Genomic DNA, 18,890 nt, shown 5'->3' with positions numbered 1-18,890 from the left:
CGTAAAGAGATGGCTTAAGAAGTGAAAAGAGAAAATAAGTGAATTCATTCAAATTGTCTACATTTTTATTTTGTTTTACTGAACTATAAAAGTGGATATGGGGGAAAGAAATGTAAATGGGTGCAGTGGATTGAAAGCTGTACCTTCAGTTCTGAATAATAGCAGTTTTCTTAGCAGGTCCAGAAACATGAGCTTTCTGGTAGCACTCGTTTGAAAGTAAAATTGTACATGTGTATTTGAGTGATTATGAAATATTTTTAGTATGTCTTCCAGAGAAGCAATGCTTTTTTTTAATGCCTCAAAGCTCACAGTGGTGTGTGTTAGTTTTCTTTTTTTTTAATGGCATTATGCTTGCTGTAGCCAATTCTAAAATAATCAAACATCTTTTCTCTGAGTGATTTTTTTCTGTGTAACTTAGAATCTTAAATGCAATGCTTAATTCCACCCTGGCTTCCACATTTTTACTAACATGCAAAACATTCAGATGTTGCAAATATTTTGGTTTATTCAGTTAGCAGTTTTCTCTTTTCAATGTGTCCTTTATTTAGCCATATGCAAAGCTTAGGCGATTAAATGAAATTTGTTTGCTTTTAATATTTAGTTGTTTTTGCAGCAATGATTTTGCTTTGCTTTGCTTTGCTTTGCTTTTGGCAGTGTCTTTATCTGATTTTATAATAAAAGGTACAACTGTACATGTATGACCTGGCAGACACACATACATACACACACATACCAGCTGACAAGAAAGCTTTCATAGCGCACATACCCAAATGTGCTAGTTTCAGTTACGTAGACTTGGCTATTGATGAAACAGGTCACAATGCAATTTAGAAGCAATTAAAAGATAATGAATGTGCTGAACTGAAACCTCTGCCTAGAAGGCTTTTTCTGCGTATGGGAATAAAAAAGTAGATAGATTTGTGTGAATCTATTGTTGCCTGCAGTAATATCTTCAAGCAAAATGGCAATGTCAAGGGCTCCAGATACCTGCCTGAAATGGGTGAAGGACAATTTTAAATTTTTTCCTGCAATGTTTACACAGAGAGCTATGAATCCTTAATTGGTGCAGTGACATGCATCACCCTCAAAAAGTTATTAGGCACTGGCCAATTTAAAAGTCAAATTCACCATTACTTATATGTATTTTTAAAGGCACATGATGACAATATGGTAATTAGATGATGAGTAATTACAGTCTTTAACAGTTTATGAGGAAGTCACAGCAGTGTGGATTGGACATCTGCACATTTTCCACAGGATACTGCATGGTTACCTGTGGGATGAATATCCTAACAAATGAGGCAGAATTGCCTGTCTGCACTACTAATGGAAATATGCACCAACACTGACAAAATAAAACAGTGGATGTGATTAGAGGTGTGAGACTATCAAACAGTTTTTTTTCCATACTGCAAAGGTAGTAGCTAAAGTAGTCCATTGTCAGCACAATATTTTTATGAAAAGAATTATTCTAAGAATTATGTCCTAATTAAGAGTCCTCACAATGGTGAGGTAAAGTCTGCAATTTATTGTACCTGTGCAGTGATAGAGATTTTGAGTATAGCTAAAATAAGACAGTAACTGTGTCACAAAATCAGAATATGTTTTGATATGATATCAAAATGATATGAAAATATCAACATATGTTCTTTCTCAGTTATCCCATATTTTCCTTCTCAATATCTTGCTTTCCTTGTACTCTTTATTTCAGGTCTCCTGCACCATGTTCTGGCCAAGAATAGCTATATTTTTCCTGAAAAAATATTTCTGTACTTTTAAGTGAATAGTTTAAAAAAGCAAAAAGGGAAATAAGAGTCATTTAAAGGCCGATTCAGTGACAATTTGTTTATCTAAAAAGATTATTCTCATAATCTTTTCATGGTTTTCCAAGTCCTACTCTAAACCAATCTTTTACATTGTCACTGTCTATGGACTGGCTGTTGGTACCAATCAATAAATATAGATAAAAATATCAAATTATTGTTGCCAATTGATGACATTTAAAATGGCCCCAAAGTACATGGGACATTCTATTGCATTTTCCCTCACTTCAGGGTCCATAAGCTTTATGTATTTTATAGATGCCTCACAAAGATCCATTTTGACTTTTCAAGAGTTATTTCAGCAAGCATCTATACAGAACATGTTATGCATTAGTGCTGGGGATACAAATGAAAATAGCATCAATTTTTGTCTTTAAGGAGTGAGAAATGAAGCAAGAAAGCCAGGGTTCTTCAGAAAAACAGAACTAAATATTTAATGTATATAACTATTAGAAGATTTATTATAAGAATTGTCTAACAGAATGATTGAAATTGGGTGGTTTCTGAATTCCACAGGGCAAGCCCCAAGCTGGGAACTGAAGTTGTATTTCCCAGAAGAAGTTGTCTGGCTGAAGAAGAGGGAGAAATTATCCTTTCTAACTTCTGAAATCCTCAGTCCTGGCTTAAATATCTTCAACTAATTGGATGAAGCTCCTTTGTCGATTGAGCAATCAATTGACTAATGATGTAAATCCATCTTCAAAATACCCTATCAGTAACATTCAGGCCAGTATTTGCTTGACCAAACAGCTGGATATGGGCACCATAACCTACCAAGCTGATGTATGAAATTAACCATCACAGTTAATTAATTGGTTTTGATTGACTTTATTGATCTCACAGTTTACTGTCAAGCAAATACTAAAGTCTATGGTAGGATTTGCTAGTAACTATCTGTGTAATAGGATTGGAGACATGGATTTATAAGTGCTAGATTACATGCTTTCTGATGTTTAGATAGTGCAAATTATTTCTCAGATTTGAGTTGCTTTAAAAGCATGGCTAGTAAGTAATGGGTCTCTCTAGGTTACAATTTTAAATAATCAGTGGGCACTAATTATCAAATAGCTTTATAGTGCCCTTTATGTTGAATATAGCTTGAAAACTTTTTCTATTCAACATTATCAACTAGTGCTTTGGAAATATTTTTTGAGGTTCTTTGAGGTATTTGACCTCACTTTCTTTTAATCAAGGCTGAACTAGTTCATTTAGATCCACACATTTCTCCACATTTAGCACACCTAGAGTTTCATTGTTTAGGGTTCTTGCAAATTATCTTTCCCTTAAAGAGTTTTGAAAAATGAAAAATGAAGTTTTTATATATATATATATAAACATATGTATATAATATGTATATTTAATAGTCCTACAATGTAAGTTAAATAAGGGTATAGTGTAGAAAAGCAAGAAAATAAAATAGGAAAGTTGGAAAAGTTAATAAAAAGAAGCAGCAGTCAAAGCAGATAAAATATGTGTCATTAGTATGAACAACAGAATTCACAATGGATAGAGTCAAGATGGTTTGGGGATTATTAATCTAGATGGAATCACTTGAGATATGCCTAACTTCTTTTATCCTCAACCCAAAATGTTCCATTAACTGGTTTCTTCCTCATAAATTGCCCAAGTTAGTGTGATGTTATATATTTTGAAGATGTCAATTTAAATGTAGTTATTTGCTTGAAAGGTTTCTTTTAGTATACTTTTTTTTTTCCAGGACAGAGCAAAGTCATCTGTCCTGGAAAAAAAACAAAATGAATATGAGCCACAATACATTGACATATTCAATTTCCCAAGCTGGGAATCTCGGATTCATATATAGCTTTTTCTATCATACCTTGCATTCCATCACTATCCATCTTCTACTGATTGTACCTCAGAATTTTCTAGTGTTAACTGGAGCCAGATGGTACTAGCTCAGGAGAGCTGATGGTGTGCATTGCTTTTCAATTCTGCATTCAGTGATATAAAATTGATAGCTTGAAATTGGCCATGGAGAGGGTATTTGTATCATTAGGTATTCTTTGTTTGCTTGTTTTGAGCTAAGTGTTAAAAACTCGTTAGCATATGTTTAAATACCTCTGCTCCCCAATCCTCCTTTGTCTCCTTATCTCTTACCTGGACTATTGCAGCCTGGGCTACATCACTTAATATATTCTCTACATAACTCTCAGATGTTGGTCATGAATATATAAATAATTTAATGAATATATAAATGAATAAAATATCTTTTTTTCTCCTATTTAACTTCCTTAGTCTCCCTGTTGTCTTTGGGGAATGTCTAAGCTCCATAGCAGGTCTTAAAAGGCCTCTCTTATAATATGGCAACTCTCCTATTTCCAATTTTGTCCTTTTCTTTTATTTTAAGTACTTGTACTTTGGTTATGTTGGACTTGTTGTCATTCCTGAAATGTCCTTGCTTGTCCAGCCAAATGTCCTTTCACCCATTTCTCATTTTTCAAACAACTGAAATATCATACTTGTCAAATATTTCTTGAATAGTATGCCTTAGTTATACCATCCATCCTCTGTTCTTTCATAATTTAATTTATAACTTCTCATTCTCATATGAAAATGATTGCACTGAATTGTAGTTATGTATTAATATGACTCATCTTCCCTAAATTCTGACTTTACCTACACCGATATGGTCCCTTGCATAAAGGTTACGCTTGACAGATTCCTGCTATAGAATCAGTGATTCCAGAGACAGGCATATTTTGTCTCCGATGGTAGTAAGCCAGAAAAGCATAGAAAGAATGTTGAGAACAAACTTGACAGACCCTCTCTACAATTTTATCCAATGCCAACTATTTATACCATGTGATGAAACACATGAAATTTGTACATTCAAATATTCCTTCATAAAATAAGCAATCTCATTTAAGAAATCAAGCATTTAAGATGAGCTTATGGGGGATTTTGAAGTGAGAATTATGAAATAAGAACCAAATTAGAGAAGGCTAAGCAGTGGCTGCTTTTAAAGGGGTCATCCCATCACGTAAAGCACTCATATTTTCAAGGACAGGTAAGTGGATTGGAGGGTTGGAGGGAAGACCAGGAAAGGATTTCACCTTTTAATACAGGATTACTTCTACTGTGTGATGAAAATGTTTATTGTTCCATAACTCCATTTAACGTGATATGACACACATGTTTAAAAGCAATCTATTTTAGTTGCTTCCAAAAGCACCAGAAATCCTATTAAGGAAGGAATTGCTGAAGAAACTGTGTAAAGAGTTTAAAATATACAAGTGTTTCAGAATAATCCTGCCTCTACAACAAATGTTATCTCTAATGCAATGTCATGCTGAACATTCATAAGCTGCTTTACCTCCAATTCTGCAGAAAATATATTTGGAAAGACACAGTGTATATATGCCAGATACACTTGACTAAACAGAAAATTGTATAGGGAAGAGTAAAAAAAATATTATCTAAAGTGATGCTCATTCATCCAGCAAATGTTTGCTCCACATCCTTGCTAGGCAAGATAATATTCCAGGCCTTTAGGATAAAATGGTGACTATAAAGAGGCAGAGTCCTTACTTCTTCTTGGAGACAGGTATTAAATATTCACAATAAAAATGCACTATGAAGGAAAGCATTCTTTCAGAGCAATAATCAATCTAGGTGTTACGGAGACTGAAATTTTTATACTTTGAAGGTCTTTTTTAGAAAAAATAATAAAACCTTAGGTATAGAGGATTAGAAAAGGAACCATAAATATGGGATCTTGAAGCTTAAATTAGCAACATGAAAATAACCCTCTGTTTGAGGATATATGACCAAGCAGTCTGATTTATATAATGTCGGTGTAGAACACCAGACATGGTATCAGAAACAGAAACTGTGCTGGTTTGAAATGGTTGTGTACCTAGAAAAGCCATGCTCTTTTACTCCTAATCCAATCTTGTGGGGGCAGACCCAATTGTGGATGTGATCTTCTGATTAGATGGAGGTGTGACACTGCCCACTCAAGGTGGGTGTCTGAATTCGTTTACTGGAGTTCTTATAAGAGCCAACACAGAGAGCAGAGAGTTCAGGTACTTGGAGCACCCACATAAAAGACATATAGATGTTTGGAGTTGCTAAGCTAAGAAATGAAATCCAGAATTTGCCCCAGAGAAGCTAAGAAAAGACCCACAGATGTTTAGAGAGAAGAGGCCACTGGAACCAGGAACTGAAAGCAATGAAACCCAGGAGTAAAGGGTCAGCAGATGTTGCCATATGCATTCCCATGTGACAGACATTGGTCTTTCTTTGGAGTTAAGCTATCTTTCTCTGTATTACTTAGTTTGGACATTTTAATGATCTTGTGACTGTAAACTTGTAACCTAATAAATCCCCTTTATAAAAGCCAATCCACTTCTGGTATATTGTGGTCGAGCAGCATTAGCAAACCAAAATATATCTATGATGTTTTATGATGTAAATGACTCTTGATTTGAACTGAAGGGCTGAAGGATATGTCAGAGTTAACTAGATGGTATGGAGAAGGTGTAGACGGAGAACAAATGGACTTTCCAGAATGCGTAGCTCAGGCAAAGATACTATGACAGTTGAGAGCATGCTGGTTTTTGAGAACTAAAGATTGAACAATTTGATCCAGCAATAGAAAGAGTAAAGGTATAGTGGTGTCAAGTAGCTGGAATCTAGGCTATGGCCAATCACAGTCAGGCAAAGTCATGGCACCATTTCTACCTCTCTGGGCAACCCCTAATTTAGGCGTATTTATGACAAGTACCACAGGCTGGTTGGTTTAAACAACAAGAATTTATTAACTCACAATTTGAAGACAGGATGTCCAAAATCATAGTATCAGCAGGCCATGCATCCTCTGAAATCTTTAGCACTCTAGTGGTGGCTTACTGACAATCACATGGCCACCTGTCACTTTTTTGGTCTTCTCCTGCAGCTTCTGTTTCCATGTCTTAAATTCATTTCTCTTATAAGGAAGTCACATGAGAGTAAGTGTCTCCTCCAATTCAATTTGGATTGATTTTAATAGACTCTTTGAAGATCCTATTTACAAATGAATCCACATCCTTAGGACTGGGGATTTAGGAATTGTAAACCCATTTACTAATGAGTTTATATTCAAAGGATTGAGAGATAATCTTCTACAATCCACACTTAATTTTGTTTAAAATGTAAGTGCTTTAAGTATAGACTAATTCGGATATCTCCCTCTGTGGTAGGTGGTCACCACCATGACTAGAATTTGTGTCCTATGCATCTCTACTTTTCTGCTTCTCCTTTCTTCAATCCCCATGAATGTGGGCTTGTTGGAATTTCTTTTTCTCTGTTGTATTTCTTGCTTTTACCTAAGTGATTATGTATGTATACATATACAGGTATGCATATATATACACACACACATACACATTCATATAAGTATATATACATACATATCTTACGTATGAATTTGGCTTGTCCTAGCTCAGTGATTTTAATGCTCATAGCTTTCTAATATTGTCTAAATTAGTGAAATGCCAATTATTTTTCTGCAACAACATTCAGAAGTATAGGGCTTCATCTTTATTGGTAGAGCACTAAGCCTTGTGTTGTATTCATTGAATCCTAAGAACTAACGTTTGAAACTAGGAATAATGATTTCAATCACTTCCTAAAGTAATGAGTTTAAACTCAGTTGGTTCTGTTTCCATAGCTACAGGATACATCTCTTAAGTGTGATAGCTAAGTTCTATAGATTTTTGTTAATTATCTCTTTAATATGGGAATTAGCTAACTCTAAGGGTTTTTGTGAGGTTCAATGAAATGGAATTAAATCATTCTTTCATTTATTTATGCATTCAATATTTATTGAAAATTATGAATTTCCTTCCATCTGTATTGTACTGAATCTAGTGCAAAACATATTTTATATACACAAAAAAGTAAAAAATAAACACTTTTGATGATAATTTTGAGATGCAACAAATTATAAAATGCATCAAGATTTTAAAGATGTTAAAACCTGAAAAAATATGTACCTTTAAAATGGATGAAATATTATAGTATTGGTTTTGGGATACAAATAGAAATGACATTCCTTTCAGTAAGTGCAAAGCAATGGCCTAATTCCAATTGAGTGAATTTTTTTCCTCAAAGCCATACAGCAGAATGAAGAGATTTAAAGCAAGTAGACAAAAAATGCAAACCCATTTTTAGTGTAATTATAGGGCAGAAAAAACCAACAAATGCATTTTCATATATATAGCCAAGCCTACTTGAATCCAGCAGAATCAGCAGAGAAACCTGCAAGGAAGAAGTGTTGGAGGAGATAGGAAAAATATGGAGGAGATCTTAGAAATGACATCAAATGTCCATACCAAGAGATAACTCAATCCTGAATGAGAACTGCTATGAACAGGTTTGACAACAAAGAAACAAGGGTTGGTGAGAGAAAGAGAGAGACAGACAGATGAGTGGGAAGGAGGGAGAAAAGGACACAAAGAAACAGAGATGCAGAGGAAGTAATGTCGAAGTTGCCTTGGGATTACAGAATTGGCATACTTAAGACACTACCATTTATCAAAGAGTAACCCTTTCTTTAAAATTACAGAGAGTGTCCCTTGATGCCCATAGGTCAATGGTGAAGGACCCAGAAAAATTCAAGGCTATTGATAGGAACTACCCAGAATTGAGTTAGGGCCTTAGAATCTTTACATAACTGCACCATTTGTAAAGAAACTTTCCATTGTTCTAGTAACATATGAGGGAGCCCATGAGATACCCAAGAAACTGAGATATCTAACCTGGCCCTTCATCTACTTCTCAGGATTCTTGATTATTCCTGATACAAGAAGATCCACTTAGATGAAAGTGACCAAAAAAAAAAAAAAAACCCATAAAGACTGCTTCCAATCAAATATATTATTAATAAGAAAACAATGTGAAAGAGGAGGAAGAATAAGACAAATTTTAAAAGGAGCAGAATATTTCAGAGATCGAACAAAAATTCACCCAGAAAAATGTGACACAATAATTTTGAGTCCCAAATATGCAAAATTGTTTTTATCTTAATGAAGCAATTATAACAATGAAGAAAGATGATGAAACAGTCATAAGTACACAGGAAAAATATGGCTAGATAGAAATAACAAGTGGAGGCATTCTGGTAAGACCTGTGAAATTTTGAAAGAAATAGAGGAAAAACACAAAGTAATTTAAAAAATAAAGACTAAGCTACAAAAACAAACAAACAAAAAACTGAAAAATAGGCAACATATCTTAGCAAAATGATGGATTTTAAAGGAAAAGAAAAAAAAATTCCTTTGGTTAACCCAGTAAAAAGATCAAGTTATTTTTAAAGAGAATCACAATACATTCTGCTAATCTTGGGTCAGTTACTGGCTTATGACTTTGTCTTCTGTTCAATCTTCAGTCTTTTTCACTCACAAAAGTGTTTCCATTTGGAAATAAATGATATGATAAAGTTATTTTCACATTTCCCACAACTTTTAATACCTGTGGACAGTAAAGAACTAACAAATATTACTGTGACAATAAATATTAAAATATTGGAATGTGTGTTTATTCCCAGCCAAGTTCTCTAAAATACATACAGTCTATTTCAGAGAACTCAGGGAATGTATTTTCTATGATGACTTCTTGGTCAATCTTCTACAGCAAGTCTGCAAATTTTGACACAGATGAAATCGGTTCTGTTGCCTACTTCTGCCAATACTTTCATTGGAACAGTCAGGTTCATCCATTGATGTATCGTCTAAGTTTTCTTTTGTACAATGTTAGATTTGAATACTTGTGACAGACACCATATAGGACACAAAGCCCAAGTAGTCACTAGCTGGCCTTTTACAGGAAAAAAATATGCTGACCTCTGGTCTGTTATAACAGTTGCACACTAGAATTTGGGAATCCCTGAAGCTAGTAGAAAATTACACTTCAAAATATTTTTATCAAATTTTGTTATTGATAATCTTGAATAGCTATAATGTTATTATCAAACCATAATGAATTTATGTTTTATAAACTTTTATGATGAGCAGGATTTATTTATGTTTTCTTTCATTAATTTGGCATCTATAAGCTTATTTTTCATTGTATTAAAATATTGAAATATACACTTTATCCCATCAGATGTAATGGAATTTATTCCCTGAAGTGTAACTTTTTAAACTCCTTTCCAAGTTTCTAAATTGTCCAGGCAACTATTACCAAATAATTAAAAGCAATTCTTGTTTGCACTTACCAATTGTTGGAGTAAGAACAAAGCTTCTACAACATTCCCATCACCTGCTGGCCCAGGAGTAGGGGATAAATTTTTAGTAAATATTTCCTACTGAAGCTACTTTCTGCAGGTATCACCCTACTGAATCAACTTCAAGAATACATGCTTTATCTAGCCCTTGAATTATGTGACTCAACCACAGTGATTGTGCAATAACTGAACTTTCCAAAATAGACACAGAGCAATATCAGAATGCCATTTATTCTTGTTATTTTTCTTTTGGGCGTATGATATAACTACAGAAAACTAAGTCAATCTTTTCTGTTCAAAATCTAGCTGTCATTTAAATTATTCTTCTACATCTGATTGTAATACACAAAAAATACAAAATATCAATATCATACCCTGGAATAACAACTTTTAAGAACTCAACCAAAGATATAAAGCAAAGAAAACCAAAGAAGTTTCCATTTCAGTGAAGTTAATTTGGAATTTCCACAGAAAATGATAATTTCTGAGTAAAATCCAGAAAGTCTATTTTCCCAAATTTCTGTCCATGTTATTTTGGGTGTCTTGAGGATGGATTTTGTTTTTAAAAAAATGTGTATGTAGCTACTTGCATTATGAAATCACTCAATTTATTATGAGTGCATATAAAAATAGTTTAAAACTAGCTTTTCCATAAAAATGCTTGAAATTTATTAAGAGAAATTTTATGTCTCATATATATATATATATATATATATATATATATGTTAGCATAATTTAAAAAGACTAACAGTCACACCCTCAGATCATGCATTTATTCTTTACAAAAATGTAGATCACTGGATATAAAATCTCTTTTACTCCACAATATATTGCAGCTATTTTTCAATGTCAGAAATATTCTTGTACAATATTTAAAAACAAATAAAGGACTGATCACAGAGCAAAGGAGTATATTTTAACACGAGAATATGAGTTTAACATACAATGAAAAATTATTACATATAATTTTGATGAACAGCAAATAATCTGAATTCTGTCCTTTAAAATAGAAAAAAAATCATGGCAGTTTAAATATTAAAGACAAGGAGATTCTTAATTACAATTACCATTAAATCGTGGAATTTATTCATGGGAAAACAGCTTGCAGATTGCAAATGACTAATGAATATTACTGTGACAATAAATTAAAATCTACATTCATTTTAATTTAGTATCATCCAAAATCATTTAAAGTATTTAAAATGATCTTTTATTGGAAAATATTATTACTGCCTAATAATAATGACTAGAAAAGCATAAACAAGAATGTTATTTAATTTTTTTCAATAGAGAAGTAATTGAACCTATGAGAATTACTGACAAACAATCATATAAAATAATTTTATTTCTTGATACGTATTTTTGTAATGTTTTGCCAGATACTTTGGGTAGCTGTCATTTTAAGGTGCTATAGAAAAATGTAACATTTCAAAGCCTTATTTTATACCCAAAAGAGTTGACCCAGTCTTACAGAGATTACAGATTGACTCAAATAGAGATGTCTAGGGTGCCAGCTCCTTTAGTTTTTAAAGTTAGAGCCTATCTACCTTTATTGGTTGATTGGTGAATTTTATTTATCAAATGTCCTCCATTCCTATGAATATAACAATGAGTATGCATTTTTAATAAACTATAAACTACAGTCTTCTTTCATGGCAAGTTAGTTGCATAGGAAGGCACTGTCATAACTGCAGAGGTGAAAAATTTGTGTAAAGAATTCTTTTTGTTTCTCTGTGTTATAGTTCTATCAACCTTAGAAAAGGAATTTAATTGTACTTAAGCCTCTTGAGTGATTCAGTATTAGTCTTACAAGGAGATGATCCTCCTAAGAGGGAAAGGAACACACAGCTTATGAAGCAGAAGTGTCTGCTTCTCCCTCTCTTGACTTTAAACTTATGCTCAAGGCATTTTTATTAAAGCTAGAAAAACATCAGTAGGCATCATTTCAAAAATGCCATGCTATGCCAAGCAACTAAACTTTCAGATTATTTTATAGACTCTAAGGTCATTTCTTCTTTAATTTAAACTTTATTATTGTTTAAAAATACATCTGTACATGACATATTCAAACACTTAGCTTGATAAGGGTCATCATTTCAGGTTTCAGCTGAATATCAAAACCTCCCAGTTCATCAGAGAAGATTATGTCTAGCACATTACTTCCCTAGAGCAAGATAACCCCATGACATCCTCTAACAATCAATTAGATCTGAAACAAAGTCTGATATGGTATTAATGGCTTCAAATGCTAAGATACTTCACATGAACATGATCCTTACAGATTTGTCTATTTGGAATGAAATTTAAAAAGCACAGAGGATTGTTATAGCAAAACACATTAAAGCAGATAGTCAGACATGCTAAGAGAGAATATAACTGTGAGGTTTAAATACCATGGTAATTTTTTTAAATTGGGCAAGATTTACATACTAAGTTCATAATTATATAAAAGTATAGTATAGTGTGCTTAGAATAATGCATTTAGTAGGAACTCTTTGAAAAATTTAAAAGGAATAATGGATAAATAAAGAAATAGAACATGGTTCCAACCAAAATACCTTTGCTATCCCAAAGCAAGATTTGTAATTAGATGCTTTACTCTTTTTTTCTTTCTCTACCACTGTCAACTATCAATTTTTTCCCATCCCAATGCTGATTAGTGATTCAGCTTTGAGGTTATTTTTCAGAGAACTCTGTCTGTACTATCGGTAGGATAAAAAAGAACAAAGACAATATTTAATGGGTATCTTCTTATGATATCAACTATGCTGGTTGCTTTAAGTACATTATCCTATAGAAACCTCACAGTCATCATATGCAGTTACTAGCATTATTCTTTGCTTACAAATGAGGGAATAAAGTAACCAGTCATTTAGGTGATTAGTTCTCAGTTTTATTTCACAGTAGAACTAGAAATTAAATATATATATCTGTTTGCATCCAAAAGTCATGCTTTTTTATATTCTGAGATCAGTGCTAGGCATGTACCCAGAGAACACATATTTTGAGGCAAGTCCCATCTCTGTTTTCAATGAATCGTATTTGTGCATGTTCTTAGAATTCCCAGTGTCTTTCTAATCTAGAATATTAGCTAGTCCTTGACAGAACCTTGCCTTAGAAGATGAAGCCCTGCCAATGGACTGTCTCTTGGAATACTGGAACGCTGAATTTCTAACTTTCTAAAATGCACCTAAAACCACCCATTACTTCATTGCCCAAATTGTTGAGTCATTAAATTACTTATTGCCTCTGGGCTGCCATTTGTCTGACTAATTTCTGAAGCAGGCCATTTATCTTCAATACCAAGTTGCACAGAAGAATCTTCCCGTCAATTTATGTACATGTGTTACACTTAACCACAACAATAAGTGTATTGTTGACTGGTCTGCTCCTGCTTATTGTTGCATTTCTTCATGTTACTGGCTGCCACACTTTGATTTTAAATGGATTGCTAATAGCTTTTTAACCAATACAATCATTTTCCTTTTTAACAATTAAAAGACCAAGAACTCTGGGACAGTTTGACCACCTGGATTGAAATTGTACAGGTCATTTTACCTTATTATCGTTGTTGAAGCATCTTTGACTCCTTCCTTTATTTCAATTGTATGAGTCATACAGGGATTTCCTTACTGTTGATGCATCATTTTAACATCTAATTTACTTATTATTCTTTTGTGTTGGCTTTATCAAAACAGGTTTTTGAATATTCAGTTTTAACAAAGAGAAAAACACGGTTAGGTCTTCTTAGAATCTTAAAGTCAATTGTTCATACCACAGAATTGAAAAATGAAGTAACCTTCATAAGATATAGGTATGTCATTTCTAGAAGATGCATGGCTGTCATTCTCAGTAAAAAGCCACGTCTTGAGTATGGTGCATTTTGTTAATTCCAATGTATTAAAATGTAGCAATATCTCGGCCCAGGCTGTACTCTTATGTTCCTCTATTATATGCACCATTTCTCTTATGGTAGCATTTATCATTTGTTCATTTATTTGTTCAAAGCATTCATAGATTGACATAGTCATTGTGCTAAGGAAAAACGATAAAAGCCCATTGGTCCTGTCCTCATAGATCTTTGATTCTAGACAGGAAAATGCATAGTAAATAGAGAAATTGCAGAGGTATATTTGAGTGCCTATGCATGTATTCACACATTTGTGTTCAGTTATATTTATGATCATTATTATGAAGCAAAAACAATTAGAGTTTCTCAAACCTAATAAGAATGTCTAACACTAGTTGAATGTTTATTAAATGTTAGTTACTGTTCAAAGTTCTTAATATATTTTATATAGCATTTAAACAAACCTATGAGCTAAGTATTATAGTCCCATTTTACTGATTAAAATAAAGAGTGCCAGAGATGTTAAGCAACTTTCATAAGGTCATGCAGTTAATAAATATTGTAACCAGAATTCAATTTAGGAATTATGTTTCCATAGCTCATATTTCCACCACTCTACACCAGTGGACTATAATTTGGAAGCTTTGGTCAAGAACGGCATTTTTGTGAAAGAATTATCAAATTTAAGAATGAGTATTCATTAGCCAGTTGAGAGGGATGTGGTGGTAAGAGGGAAAGGGCTCCAGACAAAGAAATAGGTTCCGGCAAATCTGCGAAGTGGGAAGCAACTTTGCACAATCAAGAAACAGAGAAAATGCCTAAGTAACTAGGGCAGAGACAACACATGTAAAAATATAAGCAGATGAGGCTAATGAAGAAGACCTGACCAGAAAATGTAGAATGTGAAAGTGCATCTAAATAGTTTAGAACTTCATATAAAAACAATAAGAAACAATTTAGAGTTTTATAGATGTATGAAATTTTCAGATTTGCCTGGTAGAGTAGTTAGGTTCAGATGTCAACTTGGCTGGCTGATGGTGCCCATTTGTTCTGTTGCTGTGGACTTAAATTATCATCATGTGAAATTCATCTATGGCAGATGACATCTGTGATCAGTTAAAGGGAGTGCCTTCTGCAATGAATGACATTTAATTTTATTAGCTTGAGGCCTCAAAGGGAGAGGTCAGATGAAAGCAGAGCTCAGAGCATCTTAGCACACCTCAGCTCAGCATTTAGCAGCACAGACACAGATGTTTGGAGATGCAGGAAGGATATGCCTCCGAGAAAGCCATTGGAACTCAGCAGCCAGGAGAGTAGGCCAGTAAACATTGCAGTGTGCCTTCCCATTAAATAGAGAAACTCAGATGGAAGCTAGCTGCCTTCCCTGCAAGGAACTGTAAATTTGTTACTAAATAAATCCCGTTTATAAAAATCAATCCATCTCTGATGTGTTTCATTCCGGCAGCTTTGGCAAACTAAAACATCTGTCTAAGACATATTTCTGGCTGAACTGTGGACAATGCATTTATGGAGATGCAGAATATATTGTTTAAATTCAATTTGTAGTATTTCTGGCAAATCATCCCTTAGCATGGAGGAAGGTGTGTATGGTTCTAACATATTTTGGGGGGTGAATAAATTCTTCAGGATACTCTGTCATAATTACCTATTAACCTGTCTCTTCGCCCCTACAGAATTAGATCTTAAGTATTGCTGATTACTAATATCTAGCATACTATATGACACATTGCAGCTACTCATGCATGAATTAACCTAAATTTTTGAGCAATAGCCAGAGAATCACAGGACAGCCAAAATAATTCTGTTGACAAAATCACTGTGGGTTTTACTTAACTAGTGTTAACACAGAATCTGGTGTGGTGCACAAGTCTTCAGATTATTGGTATTAATGTTTTTTTTTTTTATATGGAACGCTTCACGAATTTGCGTGTCATCCTTGCGCAGGGGCCATGCTAATCTTCTCTGTATTGTTCCAATTTTAGTGTATGTGCTGCCGAAGCGAGCACGGTATTAATGTTTTTATTAACTGTGGTATTAAAACAACAGAAAGTTATTGTCTCAAAGTTCTGGAAGCTGGATGTATAAAATCAAGGTGTCAGCAGGGCCATGTTGCCTCTGAAACTGGTAATGGAGAAATCTTCTTTGCCTCTTCCAAGTTTCAAATCATTTTTGGCAATTCTTGACTTTCCGAAGTTTGCAGCTGTAGTTCTTCAATCTGTCTCTGTTGTCACATGGCATTCTCCCCTGTGTGTCACTGTCACTAATCCCTTTCTTATAAGTCATAAGAAAGACTTATAAGTCACCGGCCATAAACCCACTTCATCTTAATTTAACTTGACCTCATCTTAATTTAACTAATTCCATCTGCAGTGACCCTATTTTCAGAGAAGTTCACACTGTAAGGTAATGGGGTTTAAAACAAGAATGTATCTTCCTGGGATGCACAAATCAACACATAACATGTACTATCCCAAAATTCAACACTTAATATACACTATCCCCAATCTATTGATTTGAGTTTGGACTAGAACAAAAAGAGTGGTAAGTCCCAAATGTAACGTGAATTTTTAATTTTGCACAAAACCTGTCTATAAATAATTGAGTCTGAACATCAATTATTTTTACATAATAACTGAATATTACTAAACAACCTTTCTAGAATGGTAAATGAATTTAAAACAATCTCACCCACCATCCAGATAGATTATTTAACCAATTTAACATATTACAAGTTTTTCTAATCAATTTTCATATCAACACAGGGAAAGTTTGTTAGAAATGCTATTTCTACAACAATGCTGTTGGTAAAAACGTGAACACAAATTTCAACAATTAACCATGATTAACATTTTCAACAGTTTTCTCTGGTGTAATCAGTAATTCAATGGCATATGCTCAATTAAAAGTCATTTGGGCGGCGGGCCATGGTGGCAGAGTTCTTGCCTGCCATGCAGGAGAGCTGGGTTTGATTCCTGGTGCCTACTCATGTGAAAAAACAAAAACAAAAAGTCATTTGGGAATTTGCAGAGAAAATGTCTTCCACTTTGCTCAACAAGTATGTGAATTCAACAACTGCAATTCAGAGGTGAAAGAAGAGCCTGTTCTAGAAGCTGAAAATAATTCAGTAACATTTTGGACTCTTTCCTAGATTACCATGAAAAAATAACTTTAATAAGACTAAAGATGCAGTTCATTTTTTTGAATTTAATTAAGGAATAAATCTTCCAATAAGAATTACTGTTGGTAGTCTCTAAATTAAAGAAGCTTGAAACTTGAACCACCACTAGAAATCATATCCACTATTCTTATTTTTTACAAGGCTATTATTTGTACAGGAAATAGTATATATACCAACCACCATTTACTCACTTCTTTATAAAGTGTTTGCTGTGGTTCAGGGATGGTGCTCATGTAGCAAATCCATGATCTCTGCCCTTTTGGAGCTCACAGTTCAATGGAAGAAAATATGTGGATTAATTACAAGATGATGCAAAACATAAAAAAAATGTCTACAATCTGGTATGCCTCCACTCTCACCCACCCATAAATTATGTAAAAACTTACAGAAATGTAATTATTTGGTTGTTATTTTTAATAGGGAATTCATCCCATATTGAAACTATATTTTATAAAAACTATAGACTTTAATTTTAGTTTTAGTTAACTCCATTAACTAGTAATAACAGCAACAATAAAAAAGAAATCCATTATGACTGAGTCATACTCTTTCTGTACTTCATCAGCCTTTCCGTTCTATGCTTAAGAGACAAAAATGGCATATTTAACCTACCACTGGTGCAGCAGAAATCGTTGCCATTACAGAGAAGAGAGGTTCACTGTGATAGTATGAATTACTAACAGTGGATCTGGGCAAATCTTGCATGCCCACTGTTAACAAATCTGAAAAGAACATCTATGTATTTAATCGTCTAACAAGGTGAGATGGATGTGTGTTCTGTGAGACATGATGCAGTCACCCAAAGTAGTTCACGTTTTCACAGTGATGCCGGAGACATAGTAGGCGGTAATGACATATACTCTTCGAGGCGTAAATGTCATTTTTTACAAATGATTTAACTGGATTATATGCTGAAACTATGCTTTATAAAATGGTTAATAAATGCTAAAGTGCCCAAATCAATGATTATTTATTTATGCAGGTGTACACAAACACATGCACACATACACATATGGAGTGAGAGAAAGATCGAGAGAGATGGAGGGAGGGTGGAAAGGAGGACGGAAGGGAAGGAATTTTCATACTGACTCTATGAAGTGAATGAAACTCTATAGAATGATTGGAGAAAATAAACCCCTAACTCATAATTTTTTTCAATTTTTTTGTTCATATTTTTGCATATGACAAAATCAAAACTCCAGAAGAAACATCATAGATATAAACAAGCATGTCTGTTTTATATAAAAAATTATATTCTAAAATAGTTTTCTATTATCTGCTAGTTTTTGTTTTGCAGCCTGAATTTAAATATTTTTTGATACTAAAGTAATGTTTACCCAACAGTTCTTTTTTATTCTTTCATTAAACTGAGATATTTTCTTACGGGAATATGCAGTGAGCACACAGTAAAAAAAGGAAAAAAAATAGCACTTAATAATACATGGACCTGTAGAATTGCATGAAGCACCAGGTATTGTGCTGTGCAGAGAACTGCATAATAAAAGTAAAATGCCAGGGAGGCTTTGAAAATCAACTCCATTATTGAATTTGGAAGAAAACATTCAAGTTTAGTAGGTGAGAATTACTTTCAGAGTTGGGGATAGCCATCATGCAGCAAATGCCAGTCATTTATGTTGTGTTTATACATGCCTTCAAATAGTTCTCTAAAACTTCACTAATAATATTTCATAATCCAATTGAACCATCTTAAAACTGAAGAATATTTTGTATTTATTTCTTTGACTTTGACCTGAGAAGATACATGTGTCTATTGTGTTTATATAACATGTA

At 33.6% G+C, this 18,890-nt stretch overlaps 1 non-coding gene across 1 annotated transcript; it reads right to left on the bottom strand.

The window, feature by feature from the left end:
- Positions 1-15,820: 15,820 nt before the first annotated feature.
- LOC143651025 (U6 spliceosomal RNA) lies at positions 15,821-15,927 on the bottom strand. The gene has a single exon (XR_013159771.1). It is a non-coding gene; the product is annotated as a U6 spliceosomal RNA (small nuclear RNA).
- Positions 15,928-18,890: the final 2,963 nt, after the last annotated feature.

This window comes from Tamandua tetradactyla, chromosome 11 (genome assembly GCF_023851605.1).
Source record: "Tamandua tetradactyla isolate mTamTet1 chromosome 11, mTamTet1.pri, whole genome shotgun sequence".
Classification (NCBI taxonomy): domain Eukaryota; kingdom Metazoa; phylum Chordata; class Mammalia; order Pilosa; family Myrmecophagidae; genus Tamandua; species Tamandua tetradactyla.
Note: the sequence above shows the minus strand (reverse complement) of the source record. Positions and strands in the feature narration are given on the sequence as shown.